The sequence below is a fragment of the Triturus cristatus genome, chromosome 10 (assembly GCF_964204655.1).
Source record: "Triturus cristatus chromosome 10, aTriCri1.1, whole genome shotgun sequence".
Taxonomy (NCBI): domain Eukaryota; kingdom Metazoa; phylum Chordata; class Amphibia; order Caudata; family Salamandridae; genus Triturus; species Triturus cristatus.
The window spans coordinates 983003471-983027855 of NC_140593.1; positions in this window are offsets into that span (position 1 = coordinate 983003471).

Genomic DNA, 24385 nt, shown 5'->3' on the forward strand with positions numbered 1-24385 from the left:
CGCCGTCCTCCACTCCCACCACCCCTGCCCACTTGCGCCTGGCCTGCCGTTGTGGGCACATCGGGTCTCCGGGACCCCTGAGGTATGGCATTTGCGGCGTCGCCTGCCTACTCCTGGGTGCCCAGAGAACCTTGTCCCTCCTGGACAGACTGGCTGTGTTGTTGTGTGCGGGCAGGGCTCCTGGGTGTCTCCTGGGATGTGGCAGGAATGGGGGTGGTGGTTGGCACAGTGGTACCTGATGCAGGTGCTGCTGGTGGTTGGACACCAGAGGGGCCAGGTTGGTCTGGATCATCCACGGAGTGGTGAGAGTCGTCGCTGCCGGTGGGGTCCTCTTCACGCAGAGCCTGGTCCTGTGAGTCTTCCCCCCCAGTGTTGGGGGGAGATCGAGGACGTTGACCTGTGTGTGAGAGAGACAGTGTTAATTGTGTCACATGAGACATCCATGTTTCATTCATTTTTGATTTGGCACAGTTCCTCTGGGTGGTTGGATTTGGCTAGCATTCCTCACACAGTGCACTTGTGCATGGGTATGTCCCTTGGCCACAGCTTTCGACACTTTACCTATGTGTGACACAATCTTAGTTGATGCATCTTTTGGGAACGCAGTCAGCAGTGTAGTGAGCGGGCGTAGCAAGCCATGCAGAGCCGCCTTACGTGTTGCACTGTACGTGGCCAAATGTTGTTTTTTCCATGCTATGTGAGAATGCAGGTAGGTAACTTAACAATTCGTGACAGGGTTCTGACAAACACAGTGGGTGGGTATACTGGGTCTACCTTGTCTACATGCACACAGTCCACCTGATGACGAGCTTACATGGCCACACCACCCAAGGGTGATTTGGTCTCCCTCTGTCTCCCTTTCTCCCTCCCTCTGTCAGCCTCCTCCCTCTGTCCGTCTCCCTTTCTCCCTCCCTCTGTCAGCCTCCTCCCTCTGTCCGTCTCCCTCTATCTCCCTTTCTCCCTCCCTCTATCAGCCTCCGCCCTCTGTCCGTCTCCCCTTCTCCCTCCCTCTGTCAGCCTCCTCCCTCCCTCTGTCTGTCTCCCTGTGTCCACCTCTGTCTCTGTCCCTCCCTCTGCCCCTCTCCCTCCCTCTGTGTGTCACCCTCTGTCACCTCAGCCCAGCTTCCTGGGCACACACAGTTTGCAGGTCTTGCAAAGGCCATTGGCTTGTTCATGTGGGTTTGTTTCTTCTCTGCCGGCACCCATTGGGCAGAGTGTCTGAGTCTGCGCTGCTGCTGTGGCGGTGTGTGCTGACACTCTTTCAGTGTGCTGCGTCTTCATTAGCTGGGGGTACGGTCCGTACATACACTGGTGGGGTGGGGGTACGGTCCGTACATACACGGGTGGGGAGTTGGTACGCTCCATGCATACACGGGTGGGGGTACGGTCCGTACATACACTGGTGGGGTGGGGGTACGGTCCTTACATACACGGGTGGGGAGTTGGTACGCTCCATGCATACACGGGTGGTGGTACGGTTCATACATACACTGGTGGGGTGGGGGTACGGTCCATACATACACGGGTGGGGTGGGGGTACGGTCCGTACATACACGGGTGGGGAGTTGGTACGCTCCATGCATACACGGGTGGGGGTACGGTCCGTACATACACTGGTGGGGTGGGGGTACGGTCCGTACATACACTGGTGGTGTGGGGGTATGGTCCATACATACACTGGTGGGGTGGGGGTACGGTCCGTACATACACTAGTGGGGTGGGGGTACGGTCCGTACATACACGGCTGGGGGGTACGGTCTGTACATACACGGGTGGGGGTACGGTCCGTACATACACTGGTGGGGTGGGGGTACGGTCCGTACATACACTGGTGGGGTGGGGGTACGGTCCGTACATACACTGGTGGGGTGGGGGTATGGTCTGTACATACACTGGTGGGGTGGGGGTACGGTCCGTACATACATGGGTGGGGGGTATGGTCCGTACATACACTGGTGGAGTGTTGGTACGCTCCATTCATACACAGGTGGGGGTACGGTCCGTACATACACGGGTGGGGAGTTGGTACGCTCCATGCATACACGGGTGGGGGTACGGTCCGTACATACACGGGTGGGGAGTTGGTACGCTCCATGCATACACGGGTGGGGGTACGGTCCGTACATACACGGGTGGGGTGGGGGTACGGTCCGTACATACACGGGTGGGGGTACGGTCCGTACATACAAGGGTGGGGTGGGGGTATGGTCCGTACATACACAGGTGGGGGTACGGTTCGTACATACATGGGTGGGGTGGGGGTACGGTCTGTACATACACGGGTGGGGTGGGGGTACGGTCCATACATACACGGGTGGGGGTACGGTCCGTACATTCACGGGTGGGGAGTTGGTACGCTCCATGCATACATGGGTGGGGGTACGCTCCATGCATACACTGGTGGGGGTTCGGCGCGTACATCCGCGGCCGGGGGGGCATTTTGTGCATACATGCGGGGTCTGTGGTGGGGTGTTCGGCACGTATGCGGGCACATGTCTCCATGGTTGCTATGGGAGTTCGGTCCGTACGGTGTTTTTTCCATACAGTTGTGAATTCGAAAGGACGGGAGTGATCGTACTTGCGCGGTCGGACTTCATTTTTCCGATTCGTACGGTAAATCGTCCGGGAATGTGTCGGACACAATTTCCGACCCGAGGACGTGTGGGGAAATTTTCCCGATGTGATTCGTATGGAGTTTTTCCCATGCGAATCGTACTTGTCAGTTTGTACGCTACTTGTACGATTCGGACGGAAAAAAGTCCAGATTCAATTCGGACGGGGGAAATTTTTCCAGGATCCGAATCGGCACCTAAATATTAAAAAATGACCATTTGTGACCATCTGTAGAAAGTTCTACAGGTCCGGGGTCATTGTTTTTCATCAGAAAATTGATTTTTTGGGACGGTAGAAAAAAATTATTCAAAATGTCATTAGGATTGTGCCTCACAGTGACCAAAATTGCCAGTTTTTTACAGACTTTTCCTCCTACTCAGAAGGTTCTATTTTGATCAATTTTGAGATGGAAAGTGACTCTAAACACACTTATTTTAGTTCCAAAACTGATAATTCACATGCAATAATCATTTACAGTCTAAAGATTAAACATTAAAAAATGACCATTTCTAACCATCTGGAGAAAGTTCGACAGGTCTGGAGTCATTGTTTTTTATCAGAAAATTGATTTTTTGGACTGTATAAAAAATGATTCAAACTGTCATTAGGATTGTGCCTCATGTTGAATAACCACTTTTTAAAGCCTCACAGTGACCAAAATCGCCATTTTTAAAGCCTTTTCCTCCTAATCAGAAGCTTGTATTTTGACCAATTTCGGGCAGGACAATTACTCTAAACACACTTACATTAGTTCCAAAAGTGATAATTCACATGCAATGCTCATTTACAGATAAAAGATTACACATTAAAAAAATGAAAATTTTTTGACCATCTGGAGAAAATTCGACAGGTCCGGGGTCATCGTTTTTCATCAGAAAATTGATTTCTTGGACTACACCAAAATCGATTCAAAATGTCATGTGGATTTTGCCTCATGTTAAATAACCACTTTATAAAGCCTCGCAGTGACCAAAATTGCCTTTATTTACAGACTTTTCCTCCTACTCAGAAGCTTCAATTTTGACCAATTTCAGGCATGAAAATGACTCTAAACACACTTATATTACTTCCAAAAGTGATAATTCACATGCAAAAGTCATTTACAGTCAAAAGATTAAACATTAAAAAATGACCATTTCTGACCATCTGTAGAAAGTTCGACAGGTCTAGGGTCATCCTTTTTTATCACAAAAATTGATTTTGTGGACTGTACAAAAAATTATTCAAAATGTTGTTTGGATTGTGCCTCATGTTGAATAACTACTTTTTAAAGACTCACAGTGAGCATAGTTGCCATTTTTGCAGACGTCCACTCTTACCCAGAAGCTTCTATTTTGATCAATATTGGGAAGGAAAATGTCTCTAAACACACTTATTTTAGTTCCAAAAGTGATAATTCACATGCAATAATCATTTACAGTCAAAAGTTTAAACATTAAAAAAATGACCATTTCTGACCATCTGGAGAATGATCGACAGTTCCGGGGTCATCATTTTTCATCAGAAGATTGACTTTTTAGACGGTACAAAAAAATTATTCAAAATGTCATTAGGATTGTGCCTCATGTTGAATAACCATTTTTTAAAGCCTCACAGTGACCAAAATTGCAATTTTTAAAGCCTTTTCCTCCTACTCAGAAGCTTCTATTTTGACCAATTTCGGGCAGGAAAGTGGCTCTAAACACAGTTATATTAGTTCCAAAACTGATAATTCACATGCAAAAATCATTTACAGTCAAAAGATTAAACATTAAAAAATGACAATTTCTGACAATCTGTAGAAAGTTAGACAGGTCTAGGGTCATCGTTTTTTATCAGAAAATTGATTTTGTGGACTGTACAAAAAATGATTCAAAATGTTGTTTGGATTGTGCCTCATGTTGAATAACCACTTTTTAAAGACTAACAGTGAGCAAATTTGCCGTTTTTACAGTCTTCCCCTCTTACCCAGAAACTTCTATTTTGATCAATTTCGGGAAGGAAATAAATGACTCTAAATACACTTATTTTAGTTCCAAAAGTGATAATTCACATACAATAATCATTTACAGTCTAAATATTAAACATTAAAAAATGACCATTTCTGACAATCTGGAGAAAATTTGACAGGTCTGGAGTCATTGTTTTTTATCAGAAAATTGATTTTTTGGACTGTACGAAAAAATATTCAAAATGTCATTGGAAATGTGCCTCATCTTGAATAACCACTTTTTAAAGCCTTACGTGATCAAAATTGCCATTTTTACAGACTTTTCCTCCTACCCAGAAGCTCCTATTTTGACCAATTTCAGGCAGGAAAAGGACTCTAAACACACTTATTTTAGTTTCAAAAGTGATAATTCACATGCAAAAATCATTTACAGTCTAAAGATTAAATATTAAAAAATGACCATTTCTGACCATCTGGAGAAAGTTTGACAGGTCCGGAGTCATTGTTTTTTATTAGAATTTTTTTTTGGACTGTATAAAAAATGATTCAAACTGTCATTTGGATTTTGCCTCATGTCAAATAACCACTTTTTAAAGCCTCACATTGACCAAAATTGCCATTTTTTACAGACTTTTCCTCCTACTCAGAATCTTCTATTTTGACCAATTTCAGGCATGAAAATGACTCTAAACACACTTATATTACTTCCAAAAGTGATAATTCACATGCAAAAGTCATTTACAGTCAAAAGATTAAACATAAAAAAATGACCATTTCTGATCCATCTGTAGAAAGTTCGACAGGTCTAGGGTCATCATTTTTTATCAGAAAATTGATTTTGTGGACTGTACAAAAAATTATTCAAAATGTTGTTTGGATTGTGCCTCATGTTGAATAACCACTTTTTAAAGACTCACAGTGAGCATAGTTGCCATTTTTGCAGACGTCCACTCTTACCCAGAAGCTTCTATTTTGATCAATATTGGGAAGGAAAATGTCTCTAAACACACTTATTTTAGTTCCAAAAGTGATAATTCACATGCAATAATCATTTACAGTCAAAAGTTTAAACATTAAAAAAATGACCATTTCTGACCATCTGGAGAATGATCGACAGTTCCGGGGTCATCATTTTTCATCAGAAGATTGACTTTTTAGACGGTACAAAAAAATTATTCAAAATGTCATTAGGATTGTGCCTCATGTTGAATAACCATTTTTTAAAGCCTCACAGTGACCAAAATTGCAATTTTTAAAGCCTTTTCCTCCTACTCAGAAGCTTCTATTTTGATCAATTTCGGGAAGGAAATAAATGACTCTAAACACACTTATTTTAGTTCCAAAAGTGATAATTCACATACAATAATCATTTACAGTCTAAAGATTAAACATTAAAAAATGACCATTTCTGACAATCTGGAGAAAATTTGACAGGTCCGGAGTCATTGTTTTTTATCAGAAGTGTTTTTTTGGACTGTACAAAAAATGATTCAAAATGTTATTTGGATTGTCCTCATGTTGAATAACCACTTTTTAAAGACTCGCAGTGAGCATATTTGCCATTTTTGCACACATCCCTTCTTACCCAGAAGCTTCTATTTTGATCAATTTCGGGCAGGAAAATTACTCTATATACACTTATTTTAGTTTCAAAAGTGATAATTCACATGCAATACTCATTTACAGTCAAAAGATTAAACATTAAAAAATGACAATTTCTCACCATCTGGAGAAAGTGCGACAGGTCTAATGTCATCGTTTTTCATCAGAAAATTGATTTTTTGGACTGTACAAAGAATTATCCAAAAAGTCATTTGGATTGTGCTTCGTGTTGAAAAACCACTTTTTAAAGACTCACAGTGACCAAAATTGCCATTTTTACAGACTTTTCCTCCTACTCAGAAGCTTCTATTTTGACCAATTTCGGGCAGGAAAGTGACTCTAAACACACTTATTTTAGTTCCAAAGGTGATAATTCACATGCAATAATCATTTACAGTCTAAAGATTAAAAATTAAAAAATGACCATTTCTGACCATCTGGAGAAAGTTCGACAGTTCCGGAGTCATTGTTTTTTATCAGAAAATTTATTTTTTGGACTGTACAAAAAAATATTCAAAATCCTATTTGGATTGTGCCTCGTTGAATAGCCACTTTTTAGAGACTCACTGTGAGCAAATTTGCCATTTTTGCAGACTTCCCCTCTTATCCAGAAGCTTGTATCTTGACCAATTTCGAGCAGGAAAATTACTCTATACACACTTATTTTAGTTTCAAAAGTGATAATTCACATGCAATAATCATTTACAGTCTAAAGATTAAACATTAAAAAATGACCATTTCTGACCATCTGGAGAAAGTTTGACAGGTCCGGAGTCATTGTTTTTTAGCAGAAAATTAATTTTTTGGACTATAGAAAAAATGATTCACAATGTCATTTGGATTTTGCCTCATGTCAAATAACCATTTTTTAAAGCCTCACAGTGACCAAAATTGCCATTTTTTACAAACTTTTCCTCCTACTCAGAAGCTTCTATTTTGACCTATTTCAGGCAGGAAAATGAATCTAAACACACTTATATTAGTTCCAAAAGTGATAATTCACATGCAAAAGTCATTTACAGTCAAAAGATTAAAGATTTAAAAAAATGACTATTTCTGACCATCTGCAGAAAGTTCGACAGGTTCGGGGTCATTGTTTTTCATCAGAAAATTGGTTTTTTTTCGACTTTACCCAAAAAATTATTCAAAATGGTATTTGGATTGTGCTTTGTGTTGAATAACCCATTTTAAAGCCTCACAGTGACCAAAATTGTAATTTTTACAGACTTTTCCTCCTACTCAGCAGCTTCTATTTTGATCAATTTCGAGAAGGAAAATGACTCTAAACACACATATTTTAGTTTAAAAAGTGATAATTCACATGCAATAGTCATTTACAGTCAAAAGATTAAACATTAAAAAATCATCATTTCTCACCATCTGGAGAAATTTCGACAGGTCCAGAGTCATTGTGTTTTATCAGAATTTTTTTTGGGGAATGTACAAAAAAATATTCAAATGTCATTGGGATTGTGCCTCATCTTGAATAACCACTTTTTAAAGCCTCACAGTGAACAAAATTGCCGATTTACAGCCTTTTCCTCCGACTCAGAAGCTTATATTTTGACCACTTTCGGACAGGAAAATTACTCTAAACACACTTATTTTAGTTCCAAAAGTGATAATTCACATGCAATACTCTTTTACGGATAAAAGATTAAACATTAAAAAAATGATTTTTTTTTTACCATCTGGAGAATGTTCAACAGGTCCGGGGTCATCGGTTTTCATCAGAAAATTGATTTCTTGGACTGTACAAAAAATTATACAAAACGTTATTTGGAATGTGCTTCGTGTTGAATAACCACTTTTTAACGACTCACAGTGACCAAAATTGCCATTTTTACACACTTTTCCTCCTACCCGGAAGCTTCTATTTTGACCAATTTCGGGCAGGGAAATTACTCTAAACACACTTACTTTAGCTCCAAAAGTGATAATTCACATGCAATACTCATTTACAGATAAAAGATTAAACATTAAAACAATGATAATTTCTTGACCATCTGGAGAATGTTCGACAGGTCCGGGGTCATCGTTTTTCATCAGAAAATTGATTTTTTTCGACTTTACAAAAAAATTATTCAAAATGTCATTTGGATTTGGCCTCATGATAAATAACCACTTTTTAAAGCCTCACAGTGACCAAAATTGCCGATTTACAGCCTTTTCCTCCTACTCAGAAGCTTGTATTTTGACCACTTTCAGGAAGGAAAATGACTCTAAACACACCTATTTTAGTTTCATAAGTGATAATTCACATGCAATAGTCATTTACAGTCAAAAGATTAAACATTAAAAAATCACCATTACTCACTATCTGGAGAAAGTTCGACAGGTCTAGGGTCATCATTTTTCATCAGAAAATTGATTTCCTCGACTGTTCAAAAAATTGTACAAAACGTTATTTGGAATGTGCTTCGTGTTGAATACCCACTTTTTAAAGACTCACAGTGAACAAAATTGCCATTTTTACAGACTTTTCCTCCTACTTAGAAGCTTTTATATTGACCAATTTCAGGCAGGAAAGTGACTCTAAACACACTTATTTTAGTTCCAAAAGTGACAATTCACATGCATTAATCATTTAAAGTCAAAAGATTAAACATAAAAAAATGACCATTACTGACCATCTGGAGAAAGTTCGAAAGGTCCGGGGTCATCGTTTTTCATCAGAAAATTTATTTTTTTGGACTGCACAAAAATTGATTCAAAATGTCATGTGGATTTTGCCTCATGTTAAATTACCACTTTTTAAAGCCTCACAGGGACCAAAATTGCCATTTTTTACAGACTTTTCCTCCTACTCAGAAGCTTCTATTTTGACCAATTTCAGGCAGGAAAGTGACTCTAAACACACTTATTTTAGTTCCAAAAGTGATAATTCACATGCAATAATCATTTACAGTCTAAAGATTAAACATTAAAAAATCACCATTTCTGACCATCTGGAGAAAGTGCGACAGGTCCTTAGTCAATGTTTTTATCAGAATTTTTTGTGTTTGGACTGTACAAAAAAAAATTCAAAAAGTCATTGGGATTGTGCCTCATCTTGAATAACCACTTTTTACAGCCTCAAGTGATCAAAATTGCCAATTTTACAGACTTTTCCTCCTACCCAGAAGCTTCTATTTTGACCAATTTAGGGTAGGGAAATTACTCTAAACAAACTTATTTTAGTTCCAAAAGTGATCATTCACATGCAATACTCATTTAAAGATAAAAGATTAAACATTAAAAAAATTACCATTTTTTGACCATCTGGAGAAAGTTCGACAGGTCAGGGGTCATCTTTTTTCATCAGAAAATTGATTTTTTAGACTGCAAAATAATGATTCAAAATGTCATTTGGATTTTGCCTCATGTTAAATAACCACTTTTTAAAGCCTCACAGTCACCAAAATTGCCATTTTTTACAGACTTTTCCTCCTACTCAGAAGCTTCTATTTTGACCAATTTCGGGCAGGGAAATTACTCTAAACACACTTATGTTAGTGTCAAAAGTGATAATTCACATGCAATAGTCATTTACAGTCTAAACAGTAAACATTAAAAAAATGACCATTTCTGACCATCTGGAGAAAATTCGACAGGTCCGGGGTCATCGTTTTTCATCAGAAAATTGATTTTTTTGGACTGCACAAAAATTGATTCAAAATGTCATGTGGATTTTGCCTCATGTTAAATAACCACTTTTTAAAGCCTCACAGTGACCAAAATTGCCATTTGGTTCTGACTTTTCCTCCTACTCAGAAGCTTCTATATTGACCAATTTCAGGCAGGAAAATGACTCTAAACACATTTATTTTAGTTCCAAAAGTGATAATTCACATGCATTAATCATTTACAGTCAAAAGATTAAACATTAAAAAATCACCATTTCTGACCATCTGGAGAAAGTTCGACAGGTCCGGAGTCATTGTTTTTTATCAGAATTTTTGTTTTTGGACTGTACAAAAAAATATTCTAAAAGTCATTGGGATTGTGCCTCATCTTGAATAACCACTTTTTAAAGACTCACAGTGACCAAAATTGCCAGTTTTTTTACAGACTTTTCCTCCTACTCAGAAGCTTCTATTTTGACCAATTTCAGGCGGGAAAATGACTCTAAACACACTTATATTAGTTCCAAAAGTGATAATTCACATGCAGAAGTCATTTACAATCAAAAGATTAAACAATAAAAAAATGACCATTTCTGACCATCTGGAGAAAGTTCAACAGGTCCGGGGTCATCGTTTTTGATCAGAAAATTGATTTTTTGGACTGCACAAAAATTGATTCAAAATGTCATTTGGATTTTGCCACATATTGTATAACCACTTTTTAAAGACTCACAGTGAGCAAATTTGCCATTTTTAAAGACTTCCCCTCTTATCCAGAAGCTTCTATTTTGATCAATTTCAGTAAGGAAAATTACTCTAAACACACTTATTTTAGTTTCGAAAGTGATAATTCACATGCAATAGTCATTTAAGGTCAAAATATTAAACATTAAAAAATGACCATTTCTCACCATCTGGAGAAAGTTCGACAGGTCTAAAAATCGGAAAATTGATTTTTTTGGACTGTACAAAAAATGATTCAATATGTTATTTGGATTGTGCTTCGTGTTGAATAAACACTTTTTAAAGACTCAAAGTGACCAAAATTTCCATTTTTACAGACTTTTCCTCCAACTCAGAAGCTTGTATTTCAACAAATTTCGGTCAGGAAAATTACTCTATACACACTTATTTTAGTTCCAAAAGCGATCATTAACATGCAATACTCATTTACAGATTAAAAGGTTAAACATTAAAAAAATGACAATTTCTTGACCATCTGGAGAAAGTTCGACAGGTCCGGGATCATCTTTTTTCATCAGAAAATTGATTTTTTGGACTGCAAAATAATTATTCAAAATGTCATTTGGATTTTAACTCATGTTAAATAACCACTTTTTAAAGCCTCACAGTGACCAAAATTGCCATTTCTTTACTGTCTTTTCCTCCTACTCAGAAGCTTCTATTTTGCCCAATTTCAGGCGGGAAAATGACTTTAAACACACTTATTTTAGTTCCAAAAGTGATAATTCACATGCATTAATCATTTACAGTCAAAAGATTAAACATTAAAAAATTACCATTTCTGACCATTTGGAGAAAGTTCGACAGATCCGGGGTCATCGTTTTTCATCAGAAAATTCATTTTTTTTTGCGACTTTACTAAAAATGATTCAAAATGTCATTTGGATTTTGCCTCATGTTAAATAAACACTTTTTAAAGCCTCACAGTCACCAAAATTGCCGATTTACAGCCTTTTCCTCCTACTCAGAAGCTTCTTTTTTGACCAATTTCAGGCAGGAAAATGACTCTACACACACTTATTTTAGTTCCAAAAGTGATAATTCACATGCATTAATGATTTACAGTCAAAAGATTAAACATTAAAAATCACCATTTCTGACCATCTGGAGAAAGTTCGACAGGTCCGGAGTCATTGTTTTTTTCAGAATTGTTTTTTTGGACTGTACAAAAAAAATTCTAAAAGTCATTGGGATTGTGTCTCATCTTGAATAACCACTTTTTACAGCCTCACGTGATCAAAATTGCCAATTTTTACAGACTTTTCCTCCTACTGAGAAGCTTCTATTTTGACCAATTTCAGGCAGGAAGATGACTCAAAACACACTTATTTTAGTTCCAAAAGTGATCATTCACATGCAATACTCATTTACAGTCTAAAGATTAAACATTAAAAAATCACCATTTCTGACCATCAAAAAAGTTCCACAGGTCCGGGGTCATCGTTTTTCATCAGAAAATTGATATTTTTTCGACTTTACTAAAAATGATTCAAAATGTCATTTGGATTTTGCCTCATGTTAAATAACAACTTTTAAAAGCCTCACAGTGACCAAAATTGCCAATTTACAGCCTTTTCCTCCTACTCAGAAGCTTGTATTTTGACCACTTTCAGAATGGAAAATTACTCTAAACACACTTATTTTAGTTTCAAAAGTGATAATTCACATGCATTAGTCATTTACAGTCTAAAGATTAAACATTAACAAATTACCATTTCTCACCATCTGGAGAAAATTCGACAGATCCGGGGTCATCGTTTTTCATCAGAAAATTGATTTTTTGGACTGCACAAAAATTGATTCAAAATGTCATGTGGATTTTGCCTCATGTTAAATCATCACTTTTTGAAGCCTCACAGTGACCAAAATTGCCATTTATTACAGACTTTTCCTCCTACTCAGAAGCTTCTATTTTGACCAATTTCAGACAGGAAAATGACTCTAAACACACTTATATTAGTTCCAAAAGTGATAATTCACATGCAAAAGTCATTTACAAACAAAAGATTAAACAATAAAAAAAATGACCATTTCTGGCCATCTGGAGAAAGTTCGACAGGTCCGGGCTCATCTTTTTTCATCAGAAAATTGATTTTTTGGACTGCACAAAAATTGATTCAAAACGTCATTTGGATTTTGCCACATGTTGAATACCCACTTTTTAAAGACTCACAGTGAGCAAATTTGCCATTTTTAAAGACTTCCCCTCCTATCCAGAAGCTTCTATTTTGATTAATTTCGGGAAGGAAAATTACTCTAAACACACTTATTTTAGTTTAAAAAGTGATAATTCACATGCAATAGTTTTTTACAGTCTAAAGATTAGACATTAAAAAAATGACCATTTCTGATCATCTGGAGAAAATTCATTGTTTTTCCATCAGAAAATGTATTGTTAGGACTGTACAAACAATTATTCAAAATGTCATTAGGATTGTGCCTCATGTTGAATAACCACTTTTTAAAGCCTCACAGTGCCCAAATTTGCCATTTTTACAGCCTTTTCCGCCTACTCAGAAGCTTGTATTTCGACAAATTTCGGTCAGGAAAATTACTCTATACACACTTATTTTAGTTCCAAAAGTGATCATGCACATGCAATACTCATTTACAGATAAAAGATTAAACAATAAAAAAATGACAATTTCTTGACCATCTGGAGAAAGTTCGACAGGTCCGGGTTCATCTTTTTTCATGAGAAAATTGATTTTGTGGACTGCAAAATAATGATTCAAAATGTCATTTGGATTTTAACTCATGTTAAATAACCACTTTTTAAAGCCTCACAGTGACCAAAATTGCCATTTTTTACTGACTTTTCCTCCTACTCAGAAGCTACTATTTTGACCAATTTCAGGCAGGAAAATGACTCTAAACACACTTATTTTAGTTCCAAAAGTGATAATTTACATGCATTAATCATTTACAGTCAAAAGATTAAATATTAAAAAATCACCATTTCTGACCATCTGGAGAACGTTCGACAGGTCCGGGGTCATCGTTTTTCATCAGAAAATTGATTTTTTTTTACTTTACTAAAAATGATTCAAAATGTCATTTGGATTTTGCGTCATGTTAAATAACCACTTTTTAAAGCCTCACAGTGACCAAAATTGACGATTTACAGCCTTTTCCTCCTACCCAGAAGCTTGTATTTTGACCACTTTCGGAATGGAAAATTACTCTAAACACACTTATTTTAGTTTCAAAAGTGATAATTCACATGCAATAGTCATTTACAGTCTAAAGATTAAACATTAAATAAATGACCATTTCTGACCATCTCAAGAAAATTCGACAGGTCCGGGGTCATCGTTTTTCACCAGAAAACTTATTTTTTTGGACTGCACAAAAATTGATTCAAAATGTCATGTGGATTTTGCCTCTTGTTAAATAACCACCTTTTAAAGCCTCACAGTGACCAAAATTCCTAATTTTTTTACAAACTTTTCCTCATACTCAGAAGCTTCTATTTTGACCAATTTCAGGCAAGAAAATGTCTCTTAACACACTTATATTAGTTCCAAAAGTGATAATTCACATGCAAAAGTCATTTACAATCAAAAGATTAAACATTAAAAAATGACCATTTCTGACCATCTGAAGAAAGTTCTACAGCACTGGGGTCATCGTTTTTCATCAGAAAATTGATTTTTTGGACTGTACAAAAAATGATTCAAAATGTTATTTAGATTGTGCCTCATGTTGAATAACCACTTTTTAAAGACTCAAGGTGAGCAAATTTGTCATTTTTGCAGACTTATCCTCTTACCCAGAAGCTTCTATTTTGATCAATTTCGGGAAAGAAAATGACTCTGAACACACTTATTTTAGTTCCATAAGTGCTAATTCACATGCAATAGTCATTTACAGTAAAAAGATTAAACATTTAAAAATGACCATTTCTCACCTTCTGGAGAATGATCGACAGGTCCGGGGTCATCATTTTTCATAAGAAAATTTATTTTTAGGACTGTTCAAAAAATTATTCAAAATGTCATTAGGATTGTGCCTCATGTTGAACAACCACTTTTTAAAGACTGACAGTGACCAAAATTGCCATTTTTGCAGACTTTTCCTCCTACCCGGAAGCTGCTATTTTGACCAATTTCGGGCAGGGAAATAATTCTAAACACACTTATTTTAGTTCCAAAAGTGATCATTCACATGCAATAATCATTTACAGTCTAAAGATAAACATTAAAAAATTACCATTTCTCACCATCTGGAGAAAGTTCGACAGTTCCAGAGTCATTGTTTTTTTATCACAAAATTTATTTTTGGGACTGTACACAATAATATTCAAAATGTCATTGGGATTGTGCCTCATCTTGAATAACCACTTTTTAAAGCGTTATGTGATCAAAATTGCCATTGTTACAGACCTTTCTTCCTACCCAGAAGCTTCTATTTTGAACAATTTCGGGCAGGGAAATTACTCTAAACACACTTATTTTAGTTCCGAAAGTGATAATACACATACAATACTCATTTACAGATAAAAGATTAAACATAAAAAAATGACCATTTCTGACCATCTGTAGATAGTTCTAGAGGTCCGGGGTCATCATTTTTCATCAGAAAGTTGATTTTTTGGTCTGTACAAAAAATGATTCAAAATGTTATTTGGATTGTGCCTCATGTTGAATAACCACTTTTCAAAGCCTCACAGTGACCAAAATTGGCATTTTTACAGCCCTTTCCTCCTTCTCAGAAGCTTGTATTTTGACCAATTTCGGGCTGGAAAATTACTCTATGAACACTTATTTTAGTTCCAAAAGTGATAATTCACATGCAATACTCATTTACAGATAATAGATTAAACATTGAAAAAATGACAATTTTTTGACCATCTGGAGAAAGTTCGACAGGTCCGGGGTCCTCGTTTTTCATCAGAAAATTGATTTTTTGGACTGCACAAAAATTGATTCAAAATGTAATGTGGATTTTGCCTCATGTTAAATAACCACTTTTTAAAGCCTCACAGTGACCAAAATTGCCGATTTACAGCCTTTTCCTCCTACTCAGAAGCTTGTATTTTGACAACTTTCGGACAGGAAAATTACTCGAAACACGCTTATTTTAGTTCCAAAAGTGATAAATCACATGCAATAGTCATTTACAGTCTAAAGATGAAACAATAAAAAAATGACCATTTCTGACCATCTGGAGCAAGTTCGACAGGTCCGGCGTCATCGTTTTTTATCAGAAAATTGATTTTTTGGACTGCACAAAAATTGATTCAAAATGCAATTTGGATTTTTCCACATGTTGAAACACCACTTTTTACAGACTCACAGTGAGCAAATTTGCCATTTTTTAAGACTTCCCCTCTTATCCAGAAACTTCTATTTTGATCAATTTCGGGAAGGAAAATTACTCTAAACACACTTATTTTAGTTTCAAAAGTGATAATTCACATGCAATAGTCATTTACAGTCAAAAAATTAAACATTCAAAAATGACCATTTCTCACCATCTGGAGAAAGTTCGAAAGGTCTAGGGTCATCGTTTTTCATCAGAAAATTGATTTTTTGGACTGTACAAAGAATTATTCAAAATGTTATTTGGATTGTGCTTTGTGTTGAATAACCACTTTTTAAAGCCTCACAGTGACCAAAATTGCCATTTTTACAGACTTTTCCTCCTACTCAGAAGCTTCTATTTTGACCAATTTCAGGCAGGAAAATGACTCTAAACACACTTATATTAGTTCCAAAAGTGATAATTCACATGCAAAAGTCATTTAAATCAAAAGATTAAATATAAAAAAATTACCATTTCTTACCATCTGAAGAAATTTCTACAGGACCGGGGTCATCGTTTTTCATCAGAAAATTGATTTTTTGGACTGTACAAAAAATGATTCAAAATGTTATTTGGATTGTCCCTCATGTTGAATAACCACTTTTTAAAGACTCAAGGTGAGCAAATTTGCCATTTTTGCAGACTTGTCCTCTTACCCAGAAGCTTCTATTTTGATCAATTTCGGGAAGGAAAATTACTCGAAACACACTTATTTTAGTTTCAAAAGTGATAATTCACATGCAATAGTCATTTATAGTCTAAAGATTAAACATTAAAAAAATGACCATTTCTGACCATCTGGAGAAAGTTCGACACGTCCGGGGTCATCGTTTTTCATCAGAAAATTGCTTTTTTTTCGACTTTACATAAAAATGATTCAAAATTTCATTGTATTGTATCTGTTAGGTCAATTCCCTTAGAATTTCAAAAATCTTGGTTTATTATTTTAGAAGGTTTAGTTAATAAGTTTATTTGGGCACATGGGAAAACTAGGCGGGCTCTTCGGTTTATGTGTTTATCACGGGAGAAAGGAGGATTCTTGGCGCCGGACTTTCGTAGCTATTATTGGGCGGCAGCTCTGCAATATATGAGGATATTGGTAGGGTTGTGTTCCGGGGAACTGGAAAGGGAAAATGATCTCCCAGACGTTTATAGACTATTATTGGGCCAAAATGCTGAATATTGTTTTTTTAAATTTACAGAGCCCAGTTATTACAAACACACAAAATTCAAGACGCTGATAGCTGCCTTTAAGATTTGGGGGGGGCTAAAGAAAAAGATTGGGTTAGGGAGGCTTAATTTTTATACAGTTTTGTTTAAAAATCCAATGCTTCCCGAGGTATTTTCGGATGAAACTATGGCCGGACGGGCTATTAAGGGCATTTGCCAGGCTGGGGATATAATAGAAAAGCAAGGGTTTCGTCAACTCAAAGATATACAGAAGGACTTTGGGTTGGAAAGTATTTACAGCTTCGTAGCTTTTTTTGTAAGAAAATTGGTGGGGCATTTGGGTTTGCTAGTAATTGTATAATTGATATCATGCAAAGGGGTGCTAAGGGGACGATCAAGTTAATCTATGCAGAATTGATTAATCTGAAACAAGACGACTTGATTAAACATGAGGGTAAGTGGGTTGAGCGAGTGGGGGCTGCCCCCGGAACAGTTGTGAAATCTTTAAAGATGGGTCAGTCAGTTCTATTTTTGGCTGGGTTTCAGGAACAACACTTTAAAACTGTTTTTTCTTTATATTATACCCCGGCCAAAATAGCACAATGGGGCGGTTCTACAGGGACTTCATGCCCACGATGTGGGGGACTGGAAGCGGACCTGGTGCACATGTTTGCTTCTTGTCCTCGGCTGCAGGCATTGTTGGCTTCAATTATGGAATATTTAGATCATATACTTGGGGTAAAAACAATACTAACCCATAAAACTATTTTGTTAGGATTAAGTTCTTCAAATCAGGATGAGACTGCTTACCAATTTATTTTTATTGCTATGGTGATCTTAAGGATAAACATTGCCTCTGCCTGGTTAGATCCCCTCCCCCCAACATTTCAACAATGGCTAGCTCGCTTACTTTCCATATATACAATAGAAAGTGCAATTTATGAAAGGAAGGGAAAAAAAGCGAAATTATTGGGTAAATATATTTGGGCACCTTTAATAAAATGGAAGGAATCAATATAATCTTACCTATTGGTTTGGGAAGATCATGATGGTTGATAAGAATTGTGAATTAGGGCTTCCTTAATGTCTCATGGGAGTGCCTCTTGTGTTTTCTTTCCCTTTCATTCCCTGTTTCTTTTCTTTTTTTTTCTGTTGCTTTTTCTCTTTTTTTTTATTTTTTCTTTATTTTTCTCGCACTTGCTGTTATTTGTACGCTTCATGTTTTCTAAGATCTCCTTTTTGCCTCAAGTAGCATAATTTTTTGTGGATATTGTTTGCTGTATGATATTATGTACCTGTACTGATTTCTCATGGTGGAAATGGGGGATAAAAATCTTAATAAAGAGATAAAAAAAAAAAGAAATTTATTTTTTTTGGACTGCACAAAAATTGATTCAAAATGTCATGTGTTTTTTGCCTCATGTTAAATAACCACTTTTTAAAGACTCACAGTGACCAAAATTGCCATTTTTTACAGACTTTTCCTCCTACTCAGAAGCTTCTATTTTGACCACTTTTGGGCAGGAAAATTACTCTAAACACACTTATTTTAGTTTCAAAAGTGTTAATTCACAGGCGATAGTCATTTACAGTCAAAAGATTAAACATTAAAAAATGACCATTTCTGACTATCTGGAAAAAGTTCAACAGGTCTGGGATCATTGTTTTTCATCAGTTTTTTTCGACTTTACATAAAAATGATTCAAAATGTCACTGTCTCCCACTAAATATGACGCAGGGGGAAATATGTATGCTTCTGAAACCCAGAGGGGATGCGCATGACCCCTCGGCATATCGGCCGATCACTACGCTTAATACAGATGTAAACATTCTGTGCAAGCTTTTGCCCACGCGTTTGGCACCATACATGCCACAATTGGTCCACATCGGACCAATGTGGATTTATACCAGGACGGAATACAGCTATGAACCTGCGCCGACTTAATCATGTCATTCATGAGGTACATGACCGGGATCAACAGACGGTCTTGGTATCCATTAACCTTGCCAAAGCGTTTGACACGGTAGACTGGGGCTATCTCTTCGAGGTCTTACGCGCTGTGGGGCTGGGACCTAAGTTCTGTCGTTGGATTCACATTCTATATACAACACCCCGAGCTCGGGTAAAACTTGGGGGTGTGCGGTCGGAAGACTGGCAACTGGGAAGGGACACTCTTCAAGGGTGTCCTCTTTCGCCTTTATTGTTCGCCCTGGCCATTGAGCACTTTGCGGTCCGAATTCGGGCCGAGATGGAGCGGTGGGGATTAGACTGGGGGATTAGACTGGGGGATACGAATCATCTTATTTTCCTCTATTCCGATGACACTTTGTTCTATTTAGCTTCTCCCCGGCACGCACTACCGTTATTGCTCCACCAGCTAGAGAGGTTTGGTGATGTCTCTGGGTTACATGTTAACCGAGCTAAATTCCTGATCTTCCTGCTGCCGGGACTGGCGGCGGTGCCACTGGGGAATCTTACAGACCTGGGGCTGCGATCGGAGAAGGGGGGGTTTCGTTATCTAGGAATGCGGGTGGCTCTGACTGACACACAGGTCCTGGACCAAAATATGGGTCGCATAATTATGTCCTTGCAGCATTCGGTAACGTTTTGGAATACTCTTCCGCTCTCGCTGATGGGCCGGCTGACTGTCTCAAAGATGGTGATGCTACCTAGGACATTACACGTCCTCCAGAACTCGCTATGCACGATCCCTTCATGAGTCTTTAAAACATTGAACATGCTACTCACTTCCCTACTCTGGGCGGAACGACGCAGTAGGGTAGCACTGCATACTGTTGTACGTAGCTATGACGAGGGAGGTATCGAAGCTCCACGATTCGATTTGTATTACTATGCGGCCCAATTACAACTGGCAGCACGTTGGCTGACAGACGCGGACAGCTGGGAGAAACTCCTTGCCGCTGGAAGGGTAGATACTCAGGAACTCCAGGAAGCATTGATGCAGGGCAGGGGGTTGGACACATCGTACCATTACATAGTGAGGAACACAGCCGATATATGGCAGCGGTTTGTTGAGAAAGTTTTGCAGAAGGCCCCCTTTCACAAAGAGTTGCCGATCTGGATACTTGCCTCCTTTAGGGATATGAGTAGATATATGTCCTTTCAACCCTGGAGGGAGGGGAGTTGTGAAGTTCTTGCCGAACTATTTCCTAACGAGACCTTCATCACGTATGAACAAGCAGAAGAGACCTTCAACCTTGGACAAGGCCAATTCCTACACTATCGGGGGATCCAGGATTTGGTAAAGGTCTCTTGGCCAAAGTACACGGACATTCCACCCCCTACACAAACGTTAGATATCCTGTTAGCATGCGGTACAGGTCGCAAACTGATTTCTCTACTCTACAAAGCAGTGAAACAGGATTCCACTCCTCCAGTACCGCAAGCACGGGCGGCCTGGGAGAAAGATCTCACTATCCAGTTAGAAGAGAAACAATGGGCATACATAGGCTCCCTCACACGCACCGTCTCCTGCAATGCTAGGTTTAAATTAACACATTTCAAATTCTTACACCACACATATCTAACCCTGTTAGCCCTTAAAAGCATTTCAAGTGACAGGGGGGATAGATGCCCCAGATGCACTGAGGAGAAGGCGGACTTTTTACATCTAGAATGGAATTGCCCAATGATTAGACAGTTCTGGGTGGAGGTGGTGAGCAGGGTTATGACAACGGGCATTCGAGTGCAGCTGGAACCCTTGTATTGCTTATTGCCAGCTATCCGGAAGCCCAGGAAAAAGAAGCTCCCGTATAAACTCCTACAATTAATGCTAGTGCTCGCTATGCGCAGGGTAGCTATAACTTGGATGGGCCAGTGAGGTCCGGAACTGTGCACCTGGCTTAAAGATGTCCGCGAGGGGTCCCTAGCCGAAGAAGCCTATATGCTACTCGCCCCAAGGGATGAGAGGCTACAGGATGACCTCACAGCATGGCGCGAACTGTGCACTACTGGGTTGGCAGAGGGGGAGTCTTCCTCGCAGCATACGGGTTCCAGCGGGGGGAGCAGCTCAGATGAGGATGAGGAACCTCTCCCTCACCAGGGGAGTGAGGACTAATAACGTTAGGGTATCTTGTGTGTGTTGGGCACATGTCTCAGGCTCTTTATTTATTGAATTACGTCTAGAAGGGCATTTGTTTTCCCGTTAGGCATTTCTTCCCGGATGCTGCTGCCTGTTCTATGTACCTCTGTTGATCCGAAGGTCTGCCTTATACACTGTACCAATGCCAATTTGTTTTTGTTTTTGTTCTTTTCATATGTAAAATATAAAAAAAAGTTCTTAAAAAAATAAAAAATTACCATTTCTGACCATCTGTAAAAATTTCGACAGGTCTGAGGTCATCGTTTTTCATCAGAATTTTTTTTTTTTCGACAGTACAAAAAATTCTTCAAAATGTCATTGGGATTGTGCCTCATCTTGAATAACAACTTTTTAAAGCCTTACGTGACCAAAATTGCCATTTTTACAGACTATTCCTCCTACTCAGAAGCTTCTATTTTGACCTATTTCGGACAGGAAAATGACACTAAACACACTTATTTTAGTTCCAAATCTGATAATGCACATGCAATAATCATTTACAGCCAAAAGATTAAAAAAATGACAATTTCTGACCATCTGGAGAAAATTCGACAGGTCCGGAGTCATTGTTTTTTATCAGAAAATGTATTTTTTGGACTGTAAAAAAAAATATTCAAAATGTCATTTGGATTGTGCCTCATGTTAAATAACCACGTTTTAAAGCCTTACAATGACCAAAATTGCCATTTTTACAGACTTTTCCTCCTACTCAGAAGCTTCTACTTTGACCAATTTCGGGAATGAAAATGACTATGAACACACTTATTTTAGTTCCAAAATTGATAATTCACAGGCGATAGTCATTTACAGTCAAAAGATTAAACATTAAAAAATGACCATTTCTGACCATCTGGAGAAAGTTCGACAGGTCCGGGGTCATCGTTTTTCATCAGAAATTTGAGTTTTTTGGACTGCATAAAAAAATATTCAAAATGTCAATGGGATCATGCCTAATGTTGAATAACCCCTTTCTTTTCACAACATATTTTATTGTTGACATCCAAAACAGCATCGGAGTCTCGAAGGGCATTCCGTACATACAGCAGTGATGACAAACATATGGAGCTAAATTTTGAACAACAGTGGCGGAATAATATCGAAAAGAATATATCGCACTAAGGAAAGTACAAATACTACTTATACGCCAATCGAAAAGTATCACAGTAATGGTTCTTCAACATCGGGCGGGGAGGGAGGAGGTTCCAGGTATAGGCCTCTGTAATCAGCCCATCTTTCCTAGATTTTGTAGTGTTTACAGGGGCAGCCCCTCGCCTCAAAGACTGGGAGCTCTAAGCCCATGCAGAAATCCAGACCCCTTCTCCATACCCCAAGAGACAGTGGGGATTGCTCTTTCCAGACGCGGGCAATATCCCGTTTGGCTAGTGTAAGGCCCAAGAACAGGTGGTGATGTTTATACCTATTCCCACCTATATCTTCCGTAATATGTAATAGAGCAAGTCTCAGTGAGGGGGCTATGGTCCAACCTAAGACCTCTGAGAGGCATGTAAACACTCCCCTCCAGAACCTAGATACCACAGGGCAGGACCACACAGTATGGACGAAGGTACCCTCTAGGGATCTGCAGAGCAGGCAAAGCGGGGATGCGATAAGTTCAGCACGCCATAGTCTATGTCTGGTATAGTAGGCTCTATGCAGGTATTTGAACTGGATGAGGCACAGGTGAGCCGCAATGGCTGCACTGCATGGGGACTAAGAGCCGCCACCCAATCATCTTCTTCTAGGGGACCTAGATCCACCTGCCATGTCTCTCTAGTTTTACACAGCATGGTTGGGGTGTTATTAATAAGTGTGCAATATATTTTAGTAATCTCTTGATTCCCTAGGTCACCCATAAAACCCTTTGCCACAATGGGGTTGAATTCGAGAATTTCCTTCAAGTGGGACAAGTATGGGATAAAGGCATGTCTAAACTTGAGATACCGATAAAATTGTGTACAGGGCATGTCGTACTCCTTTTGTAGATCAGAAAAAGATTTAAGGGTGTATCCATGCACAACTGCTCCCACTGTGTCAATCCCAATAGCCTCCCAGCCCCGGAACCCGGACAGGTGTGTCAGCTGAAATAGTTGGACATTATTCCACAGTGGAGTCTCTCTGGTAAGTTTCCCCCACCAGCCCATCTGACGGAGTGCTGCCTTCCACATCCGAAAAATCATGGATGTGGCAGGGGGAAGTGCACGAAGTACCGTCGCTGAATAGAGGACCATGTGGAGGGGGTTGTCCCCCAACAGCCACCGCTCAACCGAGTATGCCGGGTCTCGACGGTCACCGTACCACCAATCATTGAGACGAGCAAATGGGAGGCCATATAATAAGCCCGGACATCTGGGGTGGCCACGCCGCCTGTGTGGGTAGATTGAAAACAGGTCCTTAGAGCTACCCATGCAGCACCCCCCCCCCCCCCCCCCCCACAGGAAGCAGGCCAGAATCACATTCAGTTGGCGGAACCAGGTAGGTTTTATAGGATAGGGATGATTTTGTAGTTGGTATAGGAGAAGAGGCAGGGAGATCATTTTTTTAAATGGTGGACCTACCAAACAAGGACAGAGGTAAATGCGACCATACTCGTGTCTGATCCTCAACCTGCACCCATAAGGGGGCGATGTTCTTATCCCATGCCCGGGTCTGAGACAAGGAGAGATAGACTCCTAGGTATTTGAAGCAATCTGGGGTCACCACCTCCTCCCGCGACCAGTCACCCAGTCAATCTCCACCCCGCAATAACCATAGGAAGGATTTGCCCCCGTTCATATAGAGGCCAGCGGTCTCCCCAAAGATCTGCATAATGCGAAGGAGACGCAGACCGGTCCGATCTAGTTCGGTGAGAAAGAAAAAGACGTCATCTGCATAGAGCGCAATGCGATCAGAGAGGCCAGGAGCCCACTCAAAACCGCGCATATGTGCATCTATCCGTATCCAGGCCGCGAGTGGATCCATGGCTAGAGCAAAGAGGTAGGGAGAGAGCGGACAGCCCTGATGCGTCCCCCACCTGACGGAGAAGCCTCTGGAAACCGCGTCAGTTACACGAACCGAGGCAGTTATATCCGTATAAAGCAAACAAATGTAACAAAGCAGCAGGGGGCCAATATTGAGGCGATTTAGCAGGGCAAAGAGTAACGTCCAACTAAGAGAGTCAAACGCCTTGTTTATGTCTGCCAACAAGATTACGGATGATGTACCAAGCTTGTCGATGGCCGCGATTGCATTGTGGGCACGTCTGATATTGTGTCTCGTAGCACGGTGCTGTATAAACCCTGCCTGATCAGGATGAATCAGTTCCGTGATGTACG